General features: G+C 43.7%; 1 pseudogene across 1 annotated transcript in view; it reads left to right on the top strand.

Moving 5' to 3' along the window:
* LOC308241213 (NADH dehydrogenase [ubiquinone] iron-sulfur protein 5-like) overlaps positions 1 to 12805 on the top strand; it is an 87394-nt pseudogene extending 74589 nt beyond the window's left edge. The window contains exon 2 of the transcript in view: positions 12303 to 12805. The product of the transcript in view is annotated as an NADH dehydrogenase [ubiquinone] iron-sulfur protein 5-like (transcript). The remainder of the gene's footprint in view (positions 1 to 12302) is intronic.
* Positions 12806 to 22543: the final 9738 nt, after the last annotated feature.

Here is a 22543-nt window from a genome sequence, read left to right on the forward strand (position 1 = left end):
GTATTTGTTGTTCATAATTTTTATCTTTACCTTTTTCTTCTTCTTCCTCTTCTTAAAGAATACCTTTCAGCACTTCATATAATACTGGTTTGGTGGTGATGAACTCCTTTAGCTTTTTCTTATCTGTGAAGCTTTTTATCTGCCCTTCAATTCTGAATGATAGCTTTGCTGGGTAGAGTAATTTTGGTTGTAGGTTCTTGCTATTCATCACTTTGAATATTTCTTGCCACTCCCTTCTGGCCTGCATAGTTTTTGTTGAGAAATCAGCTGACAGTCGTATGGGTGCTCCCTTGTAGGTAACTAACTGTTTTTCTCTTGCTGCTTTTAATATTCTCTCTTTGTCTTTTGTTTTTGGCTTTTTAATTATGATGTGTCTTGGTGTGATCCTCTTTAGATTCCTTTTGTTTGGGGTTCTCTGCGCTTCCTGGACTTGTAAGTCTATTTCTTTCACCAGGTGGGGGAAGTTTTCTGTCATTATTTCTTCTAATAGGTTTTCAATATCTTGCTCTCTCTCTTCTTCTGGCACCCCCATAATTCTGATGTTGGTATGCTTAAAGTTGTCCCAGTAGCTCCTTACACTATCTTCATATTTTTGGATTCTTTTTGCTTTTCTGATTGGGTGTTTTTTGCTTCTTTGTATTTCAAATCTTTGACTTGATTCTTGCGACCCTCTAGTCTGCTGTTGGATCTCTGTATATTATTTTTTATTTCAGTCATTGTATGCTTAATTTCTAGTTGGTCCTTTTTCATATCCTCGAGGGTCTCACTAAATTTATCGGCCTTTTCTAGAAAATTCTTGAAAAACCTTATAACTGTGGTTTTGAACTCTATATCCAGCAGTTTGCTTTCCTCCATTTCTTTCATTTGTGACCTGTTTCTTTGTCTCCACATTTTGGCTGCTTCCCTGTGTTGATAGAGTGGCTTTGTGTGCTAGGTGTCCTATAGGGCCCAGTGGCTCAGCCTCCCCAATTACCTGAGGTGGACCCTCTTGGTGCACCCCTTTGTGGGCTGTGTGCACAGTCTTGTTGTAGTTAAGCCTTGATTGTTGTTGGTATCACTGGGAGGAATTGACCTCCAGGCCAATTGGCTGTGAGGATCAGCTGTGACTATGATGGGAGAACTTCTGTGCTGGAGACACCCTTATGAGGTAAGACTTGCTTTAGTGGGGCTTTGGTGCTTACTGAGTCTGCCCCCTGAGTGTGTCCCTTAGAGATTTGAGGAATTGTAATCTGGATGGTCCTACTCTGACCCCTGGGTACACTGGCTCTTGGATCTCCAAGGAGGTGTTAATTTAGCCTCTGCCTGAGGCCACCCAGCAGGAGCTATGGAAAGATCTGCAGATTCCTCTTCTTTGTTTGGGTTCTGGAGGTGCCCAGATGAGGCCCAGCTGTGAAGCAATGCAAGCTGCTGCGGGACCTTGGGCCTTCTTTTGGATGTTCTGGGTCTCTCTGACTCAGCTGCAGTTTGTTAGGTAATTTTAGATTTCAAAGGACCAGGCCATTCATATGCAAAAGCCTCTGCACACAGCTTGGATGGGATGGAGTCTCAGGGGGAGCAAATAGGAATGGCTTCGTGGGACAGCATCTCAGGGCGGAGCAAACAGCAATGGCTTCCTGTCAGCCCTGCCCTAAGAGGCCCCCAGGTCTCAGTTTTCCTTGGTAATCGCTGCGAGCCCCTTTGAGAGAAAGCTTCCCTTGAGTTCCACCCGCTGCCAGACATTCCAGTTTCTCCTCGTATGAGTCTGGGTCCCCAGAGTCTCACCCGGAACTGGAGTTCAGAGCAGTCGGGAGCTTGTGTCTCCCTGAAGATTGAAAAAGCCAGCCTCATACTCAGTTGCCAGGCCTTTCCTCACGAGTGCGCCTCCATACCTCTGCACTTTACTTCCACACCTCCTCTGAGTCTCAGTGTGCTTTTCTCTTCCCTTCTAGTTTAGAATTTCCACTTAGCCAGCCTTCCTGTGGTTCTGGATGATGTCCGTTTTGTCTTTTAGTTGTAGTTTTGAAGTGCTTGTGCGAGGCAGCAAGTTCAGGTGTTTACCTAATGCCGCCATCTTGGTTTCTCTAGAGGAAATATTTTATTATTTATTTATTTATTTATTTATTTATTTATTTATTTATTTATTTAATAAATCTTTATTCAGATTATTACAATTGTTTCTCCTTTTCCCCTCCATAGCTCCCCTTCACCTGGTTCCCACCCTACCTTCTGCCCTTACCTCCCCCCCACTGTCCTCATCCATAGGTGTATGATTTTTGTCCAGTCTCTTCCTGAACCCCCCCATACCCCTTTCCCCCTGAGAATTATCAGTTGGTGCTGGAGACAGCCTTATAGGATTAGACTTGCCAAATTGCAATAGCCTCTGTGCTCAGCTTGGATGGGGTGGAGTCTCAGGGCGGAGCAGACAGTCTTGGCTTCCAGTCAGCCTTGCCCTTGCACACGCGCCTCCAGACGTCTGCCTTCCCCGGCTCCCGAGTCTCCTCCCGAGAGTCCAGATTCCCCCCACAAGAGCATGGGTCCCCAGGGGCTCGCCTGGAACTGGGGTTCAGTGCAGTCAGAACTGGGGCTCAGTGCAGTAAGGAGCTTCTGACTCCCTTCTGCTAGGGAAAGCCTGTAGCAACCTCCGCAGCCTTTGTGCACACTGGCGCGTGCTTCAAGACCCCTGCCCCACAGGGCTCCCCCAGGTCTCCCCCGGGTCTCCGAGTCTCCAGGTGCCTTTCTCTCTACCTCACAGTCCAGACTCCCCCTGTATGAGCCTGGGTCCACGGGGTTTCTCCCGGAACTGGGGTTCAGTGCAGTCAGTACTGGGGTTCAGTGTGGTCGGGGGCTTCCTTCCCCCTTCCGCCAGAGAAAGTCAGTCAGGCTCTCAGCCGCCCTTCCTCTCTGCGTGCACAAAGACCCTTTGCCATACCTCCAATTCTCTGTGAGCTTTTTTCTTTCCTTCTAGTTGTAGAATTTTCACTCAGCCAGCTTTCCTGTGGTTCTGGATGGTGTCCGTTTTGTCTTTTAGTTGTAATTTTGAAATTGTTGTGTGAGGCAGCAGTTTAGGTGTTTACCTATGCTGCCATCTTGGTTTCTCTTAGAGGAAATATTTTAATATTGCTATTTTCCCTTTCTCTATTTTAGAAATGTCAGAGATGAAAGAAAATTAGTAAAATGTATATGAAAATCTTCCTCCTGTCAGAGTTTGCAGCATGCATCGGGACCCAGAGTCAAGTTCCTGCCCACTCGCGGTGCCTCAAAATCACGTGAGACCCAGACCCAGCTGGTCCCACCCCCATTGGGTGAGATCCAGACCCTGCCGGCCCCACTCTTGTCAAGCTCCACCGGTCAGGGGGCGCAGCTTCAGGTCCCCTACCTGGCCCAGTGCCACGCAGCCTCAAGTCCCTGCTGATTGCCCATAAAGGCTCCTTACAGGAACTCAGCCCTTTGCTGTGGGTGCAGCCATCTTGTGTTATAGAAACCCCGCCTCCACTGTGGGTGCAGCCATCTTGTGTTACAGAAACCCTGCCTCCACTGTGGATGCCGCCATCTTTGTGATGGCATGATGGTCAATTTGAATATTTCCTCATTATTATATAGGATAGGGGCCTGAGCCAAGTATAAAGGTTTGAATTAATTTTATGGTACTTAGATTATTACAGAGTAAATAAAATTTTACTAGGTGATTTATACATAATGTAAGACATTCATGGAGGGCCTACAGTGTTACATGCTCTGTATATGATCTGGAAATATGATAGTGAATTACACATGTACCTGCTCTCAAGATGCTTACAGTCTATACTTAGGAAATATTTGAGTAGTCAATATTATTTGATTGTCTCCCTAGCAGCCAATTGTTTCTGTCCTTTATTTTAGTACTGGTTTGTACAACCATGATATTTGCAGTAAGCTGCTAAACTAACCATCACATTTCATCACCCTGGGTTAGTTGTAGGCATGGGATGGGAACCGGGACAATAAGAGTAAATATCTGGATTTTTGTTTGGAATTCAATTAATGGTGCTATCTCTCCTATCATAATCCTACTAGAGGCCCAATGCATGAAGATTCGTGCAAGAATGGGCCTTCCTTCCCCTGGCTGCTGGCACTGCCTTTGCTCCAGCCCGGAGCCACCTTTCTGCCTTTGCTTCTGCCCAGAGCCGCCTTCCCATCTTCCCACATTGCTCAGAGGCCTGGAGCGGCTGGGGCGGTGCGGAACGCCTGCGTCATCACCATGGCGATAACGCAGGCTTCCTGCCCTGCCCCCGGCTGCTCGGGCACCTGCGTATGCAAATTAACCCAACAAAGATGGCAGGTTAATTTGCATACCCACTCCTGATTGGCTGGTGGGCATCGTGAAGGTATGGTCAATTTGAATATTTCTCTTTTATTAGTGTACATAGGATAGACAGGACATAAAAATGGATAGGGCACAGGTGAGATTTGTCAAATGAATGAGCCAGATGGAAGTCAATTGGCCTATTTGTTATATTTAAAGAGATACATTTATCTTTAAAATGACATAATCTGTTCATGGATTCTTGTTAATAAAATCTGGGGCAATAATTTGATGTAAAATCACTGATTAGAGCAGGACAGGAATTCATTTCTTGAAGAGTTATCAGAAAGATAGATTTATTAAGTTATTATTTACAAACAAAATTGCAATATATTGAAAGTGTACAATGTGATAATTTGATGTATGTGAAAAGATTTCCAAAATTGAGTTAATTAACACATCCATCACCTCACTTATTTACCTTTTTTCTTTTTTTTTGGTGAGAACACAATTTCTACTCTCTTAGTAAATTTCAATAGCTTATCAATTATAGTTACCATGTTATAAGTTAGATCCTCAGACCTTATTCATGTTATAACTAAAAATTCTTATTTTTTTATACACCTCCCAACCCCCCAGCTACTGACAACCACCATTCTACATGTTTGACTTTTTTTACCTTTAGATTTGGCAGATAAGTGGTACTATGTAGTATTTGTCTCCCTCTGTCTGACTTATTTCACTTAGCAGAATGCTTTCTGGGTTCCTTCATGTTTTAAAAAATGCAGGATTTCTTTCCTTTTTAAGCCCAAATAATATTCCATTGTATACAAATACCACATTTCACATTTTCTTTATTTATTAATTTGTTGACAGACAGTTAGGTTGTTTTGCACACCTTGGCTATTGTAAATAATGCTTCAATGAACAAGGGAATAAAGATATTTCTTTGAGACAGTGATTTTTGTTTCCTTTTGATATATTCCCAGAAATGGGATTGCTGGATCATATAATAGTTGCTGGATCATACAGTACTTTTATTTTGTTTTTAGCTTTTTTTTTTTTTTTAAATCCTCACCCGAGGTACATTTTTCCATTGATTTTTAAAGAGAGTGGAAGAGAGAGAGAAAGACAGAGAAAAACATCGATATGATAGAGACATATCAGTTGGTTGCTTCCTGCATGAACCCTGACCAGGGCCCAGGCCAGGGAGAAGCCTGCAAATTAGGTACATGCCCTTGACTGGAATCAAACCTGGAATCCTTTGGTCCACAGGCCAATGCTCTATCCACTGAGCCAGACTGGCTAGGGCTATTTTGTTTTTAATCTTTGGAGAAACCTCCATACTGCTTTCCATAGTGACTATACCAGTTTACATTCCCACCAACAGTGTACAAGTATTCCCTCTACTCCACATTCTTGCCAGCATTTGTTATCTTGCCTTTTCAATGACAGACACACTAATAGGTGTGATGTAGTATCTCATTGTGGTTTTGATTGATTTGCAATTTCCCAGGTGATTAGTAACATTGATCACCTTTTTATACATCTGTTAGCCATCTGAATGTATTCTTTAGAAAAATGTCTATTAAGATACTTTGTTCACTTAGGATTTGGGTGATGTATTCATTTATTTTTGCTTTTGAGTTTTATGAGTTTCTTTTTTAAAAAATTGTTAAATATTTATTTTATTTTTTATTGAATTTATTGAGGTGACATTGTGAGTTTTTTGTATAGTTTGGATATAAACCCCTTTTGGGTATGTGATTTGCAAATATTTTCACTCATTCCTTTCATTTTGTTGATGGATCCTTTGCTGTGCAAGAGCTTTTTTATACACATTAGTACCATTTGTTTATTTTTGCTTTTGTTGCCTTTTCTTTTGATGTCGAGTAAAAAAAGTATTGCCAAGAATGATTATCACCTATGTTTTTTTCTATGAGTTGTATGGTTTCAGGTATCATGTTCAAGTCTTTTAATTTATTTTAAGTTGACTTATGGATGGGATAAGATAGGGGCTCAGTTTTATTTCTTTATTTTTTTTTTGCATGTGGATATCTAGTTTTCCCAACACTATTTATTTAAGAGACTATTCTTTCTTCATTGTATATTCTTGGTAGCTTGTCAAAAATTGACCAAATAAGCATAAGCATTTTTCTGGGCTCTTGATTCTTTTCTACTGATTATGTGTCTGTTTTTATTATATACTATTTTGATGATATAGATTTGCAATATCATATGACATCAGGAAGTGTGATGTCTTCAGTTTTGTTCTCATCTCTCAGGATTGCTTTGGCTTTTAGGGATTATTTGTGGTTTCATATTTGGATTTTTTTCTATTTTTGTGAAAAATGCCATTGGAATTTTTATAAGGATCGCATTAAATCTGCAGATAACTTTGGGCAGTATGGCCATTTAAAAAATATTAATTCTTCCAATCAATGAGCCATTTACTTGTGTTTTTTTCAGTTTCTTTCATCAGTGTTCATAGTTTTCTGTATACAGATCTTTCACCTCCTTGGTTAAATTTATTCCTATTTTATTGTTTTAAATCCTATTGTAAATGGGATTGTTTTCTTAATTTTCATTTCTGATAATTAGTTGTGAGTGTATAGAAATGATTTTTGTGCATTGATTTTGTTTCCAGAGGATTACTAATTTCTTGTCCTTTTTGCTCTCCTATGCTGGCTAATTAGAAGCCCAACCTTCAGGTAGCAGCTGGAGAAGTAAACATGTTACATATACCCTCTACCTCCCATTAGGGAGAAATGAGAAGCTGGCTGTTTTTGCTTACTCTCTCTGTGCTGAGTCAGAAGGATTGGATTGCTTGTGTGACCAAACAGGACTGCCTCTTTACTTTGTGTGGTCCCAGGGGGATTGGTGAATCCCAAGCCCTACTCGCTTCTACAGCGAGGTTATTTGGGAGCCAGTCCCTGGGGTGGCAGCTCTAACAGTTGGGTGCTAAATGTGTGGACATGCTCCTTTTGGGGAGAAGCATGCTTTTATTGTTGGAGCTAGCAAAGAGACAGAGGTTGGCATGCCCATGAGCTCAATCCTGGTCAGATCCTGGTCAGCTTCCACATGCAGGCTGATTAGAAGCCAGTAATGAAACCAAAATGTGGGGTTTTGAGTCTGAATTCATTGTCTCTCAAAATCGAAGAATGAAGTTGTGGATGAAAAAAAAACAGTTAGTGGAACTGAAGTTTATTGAGAGAAGCCATTTCTGAAAAAGGTGCAGCTGGGGTTCTAGGAGCAGGCCAGGGTCCATAGCTTCCACTCCATGTTACAGTGGAGAGTAGTTCAGAGTCCAAACTAATTAAAGTCTATCAGTCTACGTGTGGAGGCCCATATGGCCATAAGCCACGTGGGCGACACAGAGGCATCTCCTGCCATCAACCCAACCACAGGAAGTGATATGTGGAGTTCAGGGTGCAGAGTCTTCTATGGGTCCTTGTCCTACAGAATAAATTTGTGGACTAAAATGCTTCTTTAATAAAAATGTGGAAGTTTATTGGATGTGTATAAAACTCTCCCTAGGGAAGAGTCCTCAGAGGGTAACCCCTGAGGAGGGGTTCCCAAATAGGAAAAAAACTGCTCTCTCTCTTTCTCTAATGGGAAAAAAAAATCTAAAATCTGCTGAGTCTATTTGTCTCTGGGTTTATAAAGGCTATAGTTCTTTGTCTCTTCATGACCCTTTCTAATTGGACCCTTCCTTAATTTAGGACCCCTGTGCTTTCCTCATTGGTCACTCTGCTACATAGTATCAGTTTCAAAGTCCAAAGCCCACCTGGTACCCCCTCTTTCTCTTTCCTTTATCTTGTGAAAGTCCTCTATCCTCTGTGAAAATATATTTCCCTCTTCCTGGTATCTTGTGACCTTTCTTTATTCACTGTGAAAATATGCCTTCCTTCTGTAACATTTCTCTATCCTCTGTAAAATTAAGATACCCATTTTGGTGACTCCAAGCCCCCACTTATGCATTCCTCTCCCATGGACCCCACTTTATCTCCTGATTGCCTGTCCTGTCTCTAACATTCCTTTCAGGAGGGAGAGGAGGAAGTGCATGCCCTTTTTTTTTGTATATATGCTTGTTAGTTCCTGATTGGTCCTTTTAAAGAATTTTGCCTTAGGAACATCATTGGGATTGGTTATATACTTCACTGCCTTGTGATTGGTTATCTGCAAGCTGCCTGTCTTAGTAACATTCATACATTTTAAAGCTCATGTCTCCCACACATGTCCTTCCTTCCTCACCCAGTTGGGGTGTCTTAGTAACTCTGCCTAGTTGGGTTCCCGGGTTAATTTCTCTCCCCCTGTGGTCCCAATCCCTGCCTACCTAGCTTTTTTGAACCTTGGCAGCAGTTGAGAGTGTATGTAGTCAAATGCCTTTCAGAGATAAACTGGGAGATGGGCATTTTTGTCTGTTGCCTCTGCACTGAGCCCAGGGGAGATACCTGCAGGAAGTGCTTGCATGCCTGTTTGAAAACAGTTTTTGTTTGTTTGTTTGTTTCATATGGTCCTGTGGGACTCACGAATTCTGAGCCCTGTTGGCTATTACAGCTAGGTATTTTGAGGGCCTGTCCCTCAGGTGGCAGCTGCCAAAGTTGAGGACTAGCTGTATGAACAAGCTCTTTCCAGGGAGAAGCTGGAGACTGGGATTTATTGTTGGAGTGAACAGAGGGAGGGGTGCACACTGGCCCTCAGGAAGCAGCTGGGAGAGTATGCAGTTAAACCCACTCCAGGAAAAAAAATGGGAGATGTGTGTTTGTTTTTCTTAATCCTCACCCAAGGATCTGCTTTTTATTGACTTGAGAAAGAGAGAGAGAGAAAGAGAGAGAGAATCATCAGTTGTTGCTTCTCACACACACCTCGAACGGGGATCTAAACAGAAAACTGGGCATTTGCCCTGACTGGGGATCAAATCTGAGACCCTTTGGTACAGGGATGACACTAACCACTGAGCTTGCCGACCAGGGCAAGAGATGGGTGTTTTTGCCTGCTCTCTATATGCTTATCCAGGGCAAATCACCATGGGCAGTGCTCAAGTCCTTTAACAACTGCTTCTGTGTTTGCTATAGTCCAGTGGGACCTGTGAATGCAAGCCCTGTGGGCTACCAGAGCAGGTGACTTGAGGGCACATCCCTCGGGTGGCAGTTATAAAAGTTGGGGTGCTAAATGTACAGACAAGCTCCTAAGAGGAAGCTTGCGACTTATTTTTTTGTGTGTGGGAGTGAGCCAGAGGAAAAAGGTGGGGGAAGCACCCACCTGCTCTTTTGGGCTGGGGAGGAGCTCATTCAGCTCCCACGGTAGAAGTGGGCTAATTAACAGCCAGACCCTCAGGCAGCAGCTGGTGAAGTAAGTATTCAACATACCCCTTTCAGAGAAACACTGGGGGAGGGAGTTTCTGGCTGCTCCCTCTGCCGAGCCTGGTGGGGATAGCCAAGGGGAGAGCTCATGCGCCTGTTAGCTGCTTCTTTGTTTGCTATGGTCTGGTGGGACTTGGGAATGCCAGCTCCATTAGCTCCAAGAGCTAGGTGATTTGGGGCCATTCCTCAGTGGCAGCCTTAAAAATTGGGGCATTAGATGTGTGGTTCAAACCCTTAGCTCCTGAGGGAGAAGCTAAAAGTTGGGGGTCTTTCCAATTATATGCAGGGATGGGGCTTATGATGAGACTGTATCTCAGCCTTTCCCACCCATTTTGATGTTGCTATTTTCTCAGTCCTCTGATGTTTAGGAGCCACTAGTTTCTGGATTTCTCTAGAAAAAATTGACCTGAGTGTATTTGTATGCATCCATGCAAGGAGGGAAATTCCAGAGCTGCCTATGTCACCATCTTGGTGGCAGCCCCAGAAAGGTTTAATAGGAATAAAAATTATCTTTAACCTAATTGAGAGGTTTTGATACAGCTGTTCTGGGGTTTTGTGGATCAGAGGGTCTGAGACCCACTGTGGGTTCTTGGCTTAGCGCAAGAAAACAATTCAAATCGAGCCAGCAGAGTTTAAAGTGAAAGAGATTTTTTAGGGAAGCGGTGAGACAGAGTGGCCACTCCACACATAGAGCAGCCCTTCCTTAGTGGGATTTACTTCTTTTATTAATGCTCATTTAATCAAGGGATAGGGCATTCAATAAGGGGGGAGGAATATTCAGAATCTTTCAGGGTCAGGGGAGTGAGCAAGGGGGGGTGTTGATACTTCTCTCAGAAAAGACCCCTTGGCCAGTTTTTGTCCTTATATAGGCTTTCCGTTTCTGATCAGAACAGGGAGGGATTTATCGTTTAGCATGCTAATCTATACTAATAAAAGAGTAATATGCTAATTAGGCCAGGAGACCTTCCGGAGGCCTTCTGGACCTCCTTCCCGACAAAGCCCGGGGCTGGGCTGGCCTGCAAACCACCCCCAAATGGCTCTCAGCCCCTTGCTGAGGCTGGCCATGGCCCCAAGCAGGGACTCTTACCGAAAAGGGGGTGTGCCTAGCCTGCAAACGGTGTGGCCAGCCTGCAAACTGCCCTTAGCCTCTCGCCCGGGCCGGCCACGCCCCCCCAGCGGGGACCCTCACCCTGAAGGGTGTGTGGCCAGCCTGAAAATGGCCCTCAGCCCCTCACCCATGCTGGCCACATGCCCAAGAGGGGACCCCCACCCCGATGGGGGCATGGCTGGCCTGCAAACCACCCCAGGCTCCTCGCCCAGGATGGCCCCGCCCCCCAAGGGGACCCCACCCTCATCTGGGACCCCCTTCAGGGCAGACCAGCCGGCCCCCACCCATGCACCAGGCCTCTATCTATACTATTAAAAGGGTAATATGCTAATTAGACCAGGAGACCTTCCGGGAGACCTTCTGGACGTCCTTCCTGACAAAGCCATGGTGGTGGGGCAGAGGCAGTTAGGGGCAATCTGGCCAGGAGGGGAGGGCAGTTGGGGGTGATCAGGCCAGTAGGGGGGCAGTTGGGGGCGATCAGGTCAGCAGGGGGGGCAGTTGAGGGCAATCAGGCAGGCAGGGGGGCAGTTGGGGGAGAGAAGGTCAGCAGGCAGAGTGGTTAGGGGTGATCAGGCAGGCAGGCAGGTTAGCAGTTAGAAGCCAGCAGTCCCAGATTGCAAGCCGGACATCCCTAAGGGGTCCCTGATTGGAGAGGGTGCAGGCCAGGCTGAGGGAACCCCCCTTCATGCATGAATTTTGTGCACCAGGCCACTAGTCTATTATAATGAGTGTATAATGAGTCTAGGGTTACCCTATGGTGAAATGAGTTGTCATGTTGGATCAAGCGGGTCTCTGCCAATTTTAAACCATAAATCTGTTGGAGGTTGGTCTTACTTTCTCCTTGACAGTTCCTGTAGCCCTTACCTGTTATAGCCAGTTCACCACATACACATCTCAGTTTCACTACCTGGGAGTAAAGCCAGAAGAAGGAGAAATGGAAACAAAAGACCCAGGCAGTATGGAATAGGTAGCTGAGTGGATAAGTGAGAATTATAACAAGACTCAGCAGTTATTTAGAATTAAAAGACCTTTAACTATCTTTCTGTTTCATGTCCCTCACTAGGGCATCACAATGCCAGGGTTCTTGTCCCAGCCTTACAAAGGGTTCAGCATTCTGGAGAAAAGGGCTGCAGGTAGATGATTAAAAAGGAGTCTAAAGACGAAAGATATTTTTGAAAGGCATTGGGGATCAGAGGAACTTCAGCTAAAAGGAACTGAAGACTCTACTTTGACCAAGGACCCATGCTTTTATTCAACACAATTTGTCCCAAAGCAAGGTGGAAATATACACTTCAAATTGTAAGGTATCAAAGGATATTGTCAGATTGGGGAATAGCCTGCAGCTGTTCAGGTGTTTGGCCAACAGGAGGCAATAAAATGCCCTGAGCTGTCTGGCAGCTGACAATCATCCTATTCAGGTTTGGGGGAAGTGCCTTTTAGCCATTTCCAACAGGTAAATTACATATGTGGCTCACCCTTGTTGAGCCGCCCAAGTCTCATCAACCTTTTGACAGAACTCTTGTAATTATTACATGCTGGAATTGGTTCTCGGCACTTTCTTTTCAAGAATAGGTCTCCTGGCAGATCTTCATGTACCTGCAGCCAGCGAACGAACAAGGGCACCGCAGCAGGAGATATACAGAAGAAGTTGGGCATTGACTTAGACCACTGGCTGTCAATCCAAAGTGCTGAACAGCCTCACAGGATTCCATCTTGATGCCATGCTTTCGAAAAAGAATGGATAGAATGTTCACATGGAATTGGTGGTATCCGCGCATGGAAAGAGTGCAAGATAGAATATGAAGATTTATTAGAATGTCTGCTTAGGCAGAAAGCGATGAGACGCCTGAGTACCATCATGAAACAGCAGAATAAGCTAATCAAGGAGAGGAAGTACACACCTCCACCCCACCACATGGGCAAGGAGGAGGACCCAAGGCCCTAAGCAGAGAAGCAGCTGGAGGCTGATTTTCATGTTCATTCTTCTCCACTGGAAAGCTTATGTACTGACAACTTCTTTGTGAAAGTGTCTAAAAATAAAGGATTGCTTCATCCTTAAAAAAAAAAAAATAGGTCTCCTAATCCTATTATTTATAACTAGTGGCCTGGTGCACGAAATTCGGGGGGGGGGGGTGTGTGTTCTTCAGCCTGGCCTGCACCCTCTCCAATCTGAGACCCCTTGAAGGATGTCCTACTGCCGGTTTACAGGGATCAGGCCTAAACCGGCAGTCAGACATCCCTCTCACAATTCGTGACTGCTGGTTCCTAACCGCTCACCTGCCTGCCTGCCTGCCTGATTGTCCCTAACCACTCTGCCTGCTGGCCTGCTCACCCCCAACTGCCTCCCTGCTGGCCTGCTCAGTCCAAACTGCTCCCCCCCGCTGTCCTGATCACCTCCAACTGACCCCCACTGATGGCCTGCTCACCCCCAACTGGCCCCCTTGCTGGTCTGCTTACCCCCAATGGCCCCGCCCCCCACCAGCCTGATCACCCACAACTGCCATCCCATCCTGGCCTGATCACCCACAACTGCCCTCCCCTCTTGGCCTCTAACCACCTCTACCTCAGCCCCGCCATCATGGCTTTGTCCAGAAGAATGTCTGAAAGGTCTCCCAGTCTAATTAGCATATTCCCCTTTTATTAGTATAGATAGAGGCCTGGTGCATGGGTGGAGGCCAGCTGGTTTGCCCTGAAGGGTGTCCCAGATCAGGGTGGGGGTCCTGCTGGGGTGTCTGGCCAGCCTGGGTGAGGGGCTGATGGCTGTTTGCAGGCTGGCCATGGCCCCGGGTGACCCAAGCTCCCAGCCCCTCCTTTTTCTCTTTTTTTTTTTCAGCGCCTCCTTGTTTGCTGCTAGGAGGCAGAGCTTCTGACGCTGACTGGCATAGAAACCGACCAATCAGAACCTAACCTGGGTGAACTGAGAAGGCAGAACTTAAGGTGGGGGCTGAGGAGGGATTTTAAGGGCAACAGCTGTAAGGTGTAAGAAAGCAGTTCAATTTTTTAATGATTGGTTTGGCACTATAATGCATATGGCTGGCTATCAATCCAGATATAGGGATTATGTATTTTTGTCTGCCAAGAGCATCTCCTCCTGCTGAAAATGGCTTCCCCCCATTTAAGCAATTCTATCCTATAAAAATCTATCTATATTAATAAAAGAGTAATATGCTAATTAGACTGGGTCGACTGGCCATCTTCCAGACGTCCAACATCCTTCCAAAAAAAGCCATGGTGGTGGGAGCCGAGGCAGAGGTAGTTACAAGTGATCACGCTGGCAGGGGAGAGCAGTTGGGGGCGAGATCAGGTCGGCAGGGGAGGGCAGTTGGGGGCGAGATCAGGCTGGCTGGGGAGGGCCATTGGGGGCAAGATCAGGCCAGCAGGGGAGGGCAGTTGGAGGCAACCAGGCTGGCAGGGGAGGGCAGTTGGGGGCAAGATCAGGCCGGCAAGGGAGGGCAATTGGATGCAACCAGGCCAGCAGGGGAGGGCAGCTGGGGTAAGATCAGGCTGGCAGGGGAGGGCAGTTAGGGGCAATCAAGCAGGCAGGAAGAGGCAGATAGGGGCGATCAGGCAGGTAGGCACAGGGATTGGGCCTAAACTTGCAGTCGGACATTCCCCATGGGGTCCCAGATTAGAGAGGATGTAGGCTGGGCTGAGGCCCCCCCCCCATGCATGAATTTTGTGCACCGGGACATTAGTAATTTAATAAAAATGCTAAAGTTGGCTCTGAAAGTTCTATGTTTTTGAAAATGAAAACAAGTTGCAAGTTAGACCTTGGATAAGTGCTGGGCTATTATCCGCATCTAAAAGGGTTCAGAAATATGGAAAAGGGGCTGTGCATAAATGAATGAAGAGACTAGACATGAAATATAAATTTGGAAGGCACTTTGGGGGAGCCAGAGTAAGCTTAGTTCTAGTGACTTAGTTCTCTGAATCTCTACACACAGGGCTTTTTATTCACACATCTTGTCCTCTAGCAAAGCAGATATACATATCAAAGGTAAAGTTTGGTAAACAGTAAAAAGATTATCAGGTTGGGAGAACTGCCTTTGGCTGTTCTAGCAGCAGGCAATAATATATGTAGATTTTCAGCCCTGCTGAAAGAGTCCATTTAACCTTTTGAGGACTTCTTGCATTTATTATGACATGCTGGAATTAGCCTCCAGCAGATAACCCAAGCCTAGATTAAACAGTAGTTGCTAATGGCTGAAATTTAAGATCAGTTTACCATTCTAAATAGAAGTGGTTCCATTTCTAAAGTTTTAGATTTTTAAAGTTTCACATTTTCAAAGAAAAAATAATTTGAAGAGTTGTAGACATATGTGTCACCAATGTTTCAATGGACATATTAGTAGTGTAGGATTCTTATGTCTGATCATAACTTCACAGGTGGTTGGCCTGGCTTCTGGGATCAATAAACAGACAAATATGAAGAGAAGGAAGAGGAAGGTATACATTTTAAAATACGTATGCAAAGGTGACTGATCAGATAATTTCACTTGAAGGAACAATCATCTGCCTACTCTATTTTATGACAGGGATTTATTAAGTAAAATTTTCATTGACTCTTCAAATAACCTAAGAATATATTTGTAATATTCGTGCAAAGATGTTAATTGAAGGAGGGACATATTGAAAACAAATTATTAGGCTATGAAAAGGAATAGGTTAAATAAATGTGAAATATTATGCAGTCACTAAAAATAATACTGTTGATCTAATTATGATATGACATGATATTAAACCTACCTACAAATAAAATTAACATGTACTAATAATTTGCACTGATTCTCCTGGTTAGAAAGGAACACTTTGTGAGATAATCTATGCTAGAAAGTGAGAACTGGTGGAATGACTGGAGAGAACTGAAGAATCAAAAGGGTTATTCCATCTGATCTGCAGGACAACATGGGAACAGAGGAGATTGAAGAGAATGAGAGGACAGAAGGCCCAGTGAGATGTTGTGAGTAAAGGATTGCTTACAACTAAGGGCCAGTGCAGATTTCTCAGTAGTGGGTTTACCAAAAGTCCATTCAGAAACTTTGATGTCTGACATTTGATTCAAATGGTGTTGCTTTCATGTTAACTTGTTTTTTGTCTTTTTGTTAAATTGTCAATAAAGTCTACTTTGTTCCCAGATGCTTTGTATAAAGAAGATCTTTTTGTGGAAATCAAAGAAGTGTCTGAATTTTCTATCAGCCATGGGAGAAAATGTATAAAGGCTAAAACATGGAGGGAAAGCACTCAGGAAAACAACTGGGAACTGGAGGAGGGCTCTGTACAAGGTTCATCCACAGGGCATGGATTTAAGGTTTGAAACAATGCTTATTTAGGAGTCATTAGCTGACACTACCTGATATGTGCAATAATAGAGGCCTGGTGTGTGAAAATTCATGCACTGGAGGAGGATCCCTCAGCTCAGCCTGCCCCCTCTCACAGTCTGGGAGCCCTCAGAGGCGGGAGGTGACCCGGTGATCAGGGAAAGGCAATGCCCCCATCACACCTCTGCTGCTGCCACTGCCGGCAGCACAAGCCTTGGCCAGCCCTGGTTACCTGAGCCTCGGGCGGCCCTGGGAGGCTGGACAGCCACCATCTGAGGCTTGCCTGTGCCTCGGGCCTGCCCTGGGTGGCTGAGTGGCTGAGGGGACTGGGGGACTCCAGAGGCAGGCATGCGGCAAGGCTGGGCACACCTGGGGGCGGGCCCGGCCTTGCCGCACCTGCCATCCTGGTGGGGCTGAGGGAACTGGGCACAGCCATCTTGTGACTGTGGGTGCTGCCATCTTTGAGGGCGTGGCAGTCAATTAGCATCTTTCCTCCTTATTGGCTGTGGGTGCCGCCATCTTTGCCATGGCGTGAGGGTCAAGACTCCAACTACATGGAAGATAGTAAAGATCATCATTGTGCCAACCACCAGTAATAGCACTCTAATAGCACTCTAAACACTTCTGTTCATTGCATCTTGAAATTGGAGTCACACATGAAGCAGTCAAGCGCTGGACAGAACATGGCTATACTTGGAGAAGAGACAGAGCAAGATTAGCTTAAGTGGTGGGCAGTGGTCTCCAAGGCCTGTGCTTTTCTCCAACCAACAGAGGGCAGTTTGCTTACATGCAGTCCTCTCAGGGAAGGACCCCGACCCCTCCCTGAGAGGTACAGATACAGCAATGGGGTTGGCCAAGGGCCAGATGACACAATACTGAAACAAAACAAAGGAACGCACATTGAGATTGCAATAGGGAAAATATTCCCACAGAAGGTAAAAGGTCCAGCACAAAGTGAGAGGCCCACGGTTCATTCTTATGCTGTTGAGAGGAGGTTTGAAAGACTATGCACTTAAGACCACCTTTCCAACACATAGATAACTCCGAAGAAAACCCTTTTGTACAAGTTTGGGGCTGCATTCATGTATCCACACACATTTACCCACACACTCGCAAATATTCAAACATTGTGTTTGTTTCTGGGAGGCTGGATTTAATGTTCTTTATATTTTCTCGTGGCTCATGCATTTTTTTTTTTTTTTTTTTACAATAAACGTTTCTTGCTTTTTGAATCAGAAAACAAAAATATGTATGTTTTGGGGGAATAAAAGAGAACTTTTGCCCTACTTCTAGTACAAAATTAAATCATGCAGAGCCTGAGCTTTTGCAGATTTTTTAAAAGAACAAGGCAATATCTCAAAACCACTTTTGCATTTTTTTTTTTTTTTACCTCATGTATGGTATTTGATGTGTATTAGAAATGGTACATGCACGTCAAGCCTTTTTTCCCTGTTGCTTTGCTGTAGAGAGGTAAGTTATAGCTTTGGAAGGTTTTATGAGGTAGAGGGTCCTGCTCTTTCAAGCTGTGCCTTTACTTTCAGTGCCGTCTCCTTTCTCTAGAATGTCCCTCTCCTTCCTATCCTTCTAAATACACTTTGAGTGCCACGTCTTTCTTGGTTAAGCTGTATCCAGCCTTTCCAACTTCAAATTTAATTGCTTTGCCCCCATGTTGCCTTATATACACCTGAAATAAGATCTCTATTATATTATTATGTGCTTATTCCTATAAATGGCTGTTTTCTCCACTAGGCAGTTAATTCTACAAATAGCCATTTTGCTCTTGGTGTGCCCAAGATTCCTGTGAACCTCGAGTTCATTTCTGGCTCTAATTTCCAGCCCATAGTGAATCTGATGAGAGATTACCTGCCCTTTCACAGTGCTCTCCCAAATTACAATGTGCACAGAGCTGTGTCTCTGTATCCCCTATATTTAGTCCAGTGTCTGGCACAGAGCAGTTTTTCAATTTGTGTTGCCTGGATAATAATCACTGGGGTCAAGTGCTTAGTTCATAGAGCCCATCTTTACTCAGTCCAGTCATAGCTATACATCTCTCCCATTGCATGAACCCACAAACAGATTTAGAATAGGCTTTTAAGTATAACTAGTATAAGCACATCACCAAGAAAATTTTAAGTGTAGTTACAATATTGATGCTTTAAATAATTCATACTTATTAACAATGATTATATGTGTTATACTATCCCCTCAACACTGATATTTGTAAGAAAACTGATACTTTTTCTTATCTTCCTAGTGAATATTCACTTTGCAACACATTTGAATTGTCCCATCTGTATTAAGTTTAACTTCAAAAATATTTGGGATCTGTTCTGTATCCAACTCCAAGAGAAAAGTGCTCTGGCCTTCTACTATCATCCATTATTATTATGTTTTCTGCAATGCATTATACCATGTGTAACTAATATTTTAAAATTACAGAGAAGCATCTGCTTCTGTTTTAATGTCTTGATAAAAGTGTTGTAAATATTGTAGATGTATAAGATTCCTTAAAGAATCTGTTTTATTTCACCTGGAAACTATCTTCATTCTTAAATCCTTCACCCAGATGCTACATCTAGTAGATGAATTGCATAGCTTTTAATCAACTTCTGTGTTAATTAGTAATGGAAAATATGCAGCTTTACATTTTCAAGAAGTGGTGCTAAAAGTCCAAGGTAATCAAAGAGCCAGTAATATAACATGTACTCCTGTACCGTGCAATTAACCTTTTAGAACATAGTTTTCATATTCGTTTAATTACTCAAGGCTTGAAAATTATACTTTCAAGGCAGAAATAACAGGTTAGGGCCAGCAGGGAGTGCTGACCACATAGCCAGTGACTTGATTCAAAGAGCGCTGCATTTTGGAGAGCAATACCGTCCACGGGATTGCTGCCTGATGCCCCCTTCGCTCAGTAATGATCATTCCAAGCAAGCTATGGGGACAGTTGGAGGGTTGCCCTTTCTCCATTAAGACATACAGTATATCCCAGTGGGAACAGAGAGCAGTTAAGGATGTAGCAATGAACTCAAGTTGGGCTATATTCATTTTATTGCTTTTAGTTTTGGGGGAAGGGGCAGAGGTTAATTTACCATGTTTTTCCTGGAAAACCTTAGTTTTACAGAATGTTCTAGCTAATAACCTTCATTTTGTGGACAAAAAACCCAGAGTTTCATAAATGTGAATCATATAACTCCTGGGAAAAATAATGTTACCCTGGGTGTTATGAGCTACATAAAATTAATATAAATTACCATTTCACTCTTTGTAGAGAGACCATTGGTTTGTCCAAGATTTTTGTAAATTATCGGATTTACTTCTAGCCCCAACTTCCCAACCCTACTGATTTTGATGAGAGGTCACCTTGCCCTGTCACATGTGTGCTTTTAAATCACAAGATTTTCATCATTTAAAAATTTTTTTTCACAAAAACAGTAGTTTCTCCAATCTCTGTCATTCAGTTCAGCCCTGTTCTTTTCTTTGTCCCAAAATTCCTATTTGATTTTCATGCAGATAACTTTATTTCTTCTTGTACTTTCATTCCTTCTTAAATGGCTTATTAAGTTATTTTTTTTTAAATAGACAAAGTTCCCATGTACACTACAAAGTGCCAGATGTCAGCAACGTATAACGTTAAATTAATATAAGCCAACAGATAAATAGAAATAAATTGATTGTAATAAAAATTTTTTGAGTTAATTTACGCATAATGTTAGAGCTATTCTTTTCCATTTGAGGAACTCTTTGGTTACACACTATTTACTCTCGGCTCTATCTGTGGTATGTGTCAGGTAAAACCAACATTCTTGTTACATATGACTCTGGCTCTCTGTGTCTGCCCCGAAACAATGAATGTGACTGAAGGGAAGTAACCAGCCAGGCTGAGTGCATTTTCATTAACTCATGACTCCGTGGGCCCTTGGAAGTTGTACTTCAATTCCTAGTCTTTGACTCCCCCACTCTCTGAGATGGCTACTTTGTCCTTTCTTCTTTTTTCTCAAACCTACATTCCTTTCTACTCTCTTGTTCCCTTAGCTGATGAGTCTGCTTCTTATTTCACTGGGAACACAGAAGCAAGTTAAAGAGGTGTTCCTTATCTCTAAACCACCCAAACATCCAGCCCATGCGCACCTATACCCATAAACCCTGCCACCTCTCTTGTTCAAATGGATGCTTGGACCTAAGGCTCGCCCTCCACTTGTGCACTGTTGTATCCCCAGTGCTTAAAGTTGAGCTCAGAGAATAACGGGTTTGCAATAAATAATTATACATGAATGAATGAATGCTACCCTTTCTTCATTGACGTAGATTTAAGGGCTGTGCAATAAGTAAAAGGCTGAACTTTATTTAAGGTGTTGCTTCAGTGACCTCTTCTTTTACTGCACTAGGCTTTCATGATTCCTCTGTGGGTCCAGATGGAATGTGGTGTCATATATTTGAATTCTCTTTGGTGGCAACAAAAGTTCCAAGGGCTGCATTAGAGGATAAGGATAGAATAGGTAACATGACAATACTCTGTTGTCAAAAAGTTTGCATTTTAGTAAAGAGAAGCATTATTCGAATTCAAAATTAGTTTACAGACTTTAGGATATTTTGAGTCTTTTCCTAAGTTTGTAAATTAATTAAAATATTAAATTAAACAAGTATAGATGAATATTTTCTTTGTTTAACAGCTTATTTGGTTTGAGGAATATATTGTTTCTCTGTAATGTCTTTATTGCTTTTTTAAAAATCTGAATTCCAACCACTGCAGCTGCTTTCCCACTGTACTTTACCCCATGATGTGTCATTAGGCTGCCCATTTTCCTGTAATTTAAAAGGTTAAAGAATTGGTTTTAATCATCACTCTCTGAGGAAAAGCAGCAGAAATAAAATTATAGATAATAGTTTTCTTTTTAAATCAAACATGTTTAATATATGTTTCTTTTAAACAAATTTCAGAATTTATGGAATAGACTTTCTTACTCATATTCAGGCTTTTTAGCAGAATAGTAAACTATATTGTTCATTAGGTAGCTCTTTTCAATAGTTTTAAAAGAGAGGAATCTTTATTTTTTTTCCTCTTCGTTTTATGTTTCATAATTTTTTTCTTATATTTAACTAGAGGCCTGGTATACTAATTTGTGCATGGTTGGGGTCCCTCCCCTTGGTCGGCTGGGGGGTCAGTGTGCTTCCACAGCCAACCTCCCGCGGCCAGCCAACCTCCCGCAGTCCCTCCCCTGCCACCTGCTGGCCCCAATCCAGACTAATTGGGGCTGGCCAGGGGATGGACATGGAAGGTTGGCCGCTGACCGGGGGGAGGGACCGTGGGAGGTTGGCCATTGGTGGGGGGGGGGGGCGGGGACCACAGGAGGTTGACTGGCTGTGGGAGGTTGGCTGTGGGAGCGCACTGACCACCAGGAGACAGCTTTTGCATTGAGCATCTTCCCCCTGGTGGTCAGTGCACATCATAGTGACTGGTCAACCGGTCATTCAGTCATTCGGTTGCTTAGGCTTTTATGTATATAGATTAGTCAGCTCAGACAGCCATAAGAAAATATCATAAATTTGTGTGGCTTAAACAACAGAAATGTATTTTTCTCACAGTTCTGGAGGCTGGAATTTGGGGTCAGGTTACCAGCATAGCATTTTCCCATACACCAGAAAGTGGTGGATCGATTGCCAGTCAAGGCACATGTCCAGGTTGCAGATTCAATACCCAGTCCAGTGAGAGCAGGAAACAATGAAACAATGTTTCTCTCTCTCTCCCTTCTTCTCTCTGAAATCAGTTAAAATGAATGATAAATAAATAATGTTCTATAATTATGGTTTTAACAGGAAAGATATTAGTCGTCTATGAAGTGAAAAGCTCATTATAACACATACATACAGCATGACTCCATTTAAAAAAATTTATTGATTTCAGAGGAAGGGTGAGGGAGAGAGAGATAGAAACATCAATGATGAGAATCGTTGATCAGCTGCCTCCTGCATGCCCCTGCTGAGGATCGAGCCCGAAACCTGACCGGAAATAAAATCATGACCTCCTGGTTCATAGATCGATGTTCAACCACTGAGCCCCACCAGCTGGGCCCCATTTTTATCAATACCAGGCACATGAGGAACATTGGCAAGATCTCACTCCTAGACAAAAGTCTGAAATTGACCAAACTCCTTTGAAGCTAGGTTTCTGGATATGAATTAGTTTCTGCTGATTGGATGCAGTTGCACAATATTTTGAAGGCAGAAGTGTGGCAGAGGCATCTTCCCACAGTTTGGGCTGTTTGCTGCTGGTGATCATGTTTGCAGAGATGTGGAGGTTTTCTGCAGCGGAATCCAGGCTGTGCACAGGCAGTTGTGGCAGAGGCAGTGCCCAGTGACCTGTTTTGTGGGAGCTGGAGGGCACTTGCAGGGGTAGCAGTTTCCTGATCCCAGGGTCACAGCTGTGCCAGAATGTTCTAGAATTCAGTTGTGGCTGAGCGGGCAGCTCCTCCCGCTGGGCAGGGAGTCT

The sequence above is a fragment of the Plecotus auritus genome (assembly GCF_963455305.1).
Source record: "Plecotus auritus genome assembly, chromosome: 2".
NCBI lineage: Eukaryota > Metazoa > Chordata > Mammalia > Chiroptera > Vespertilionidae > Plecotus > Plecotus auritus.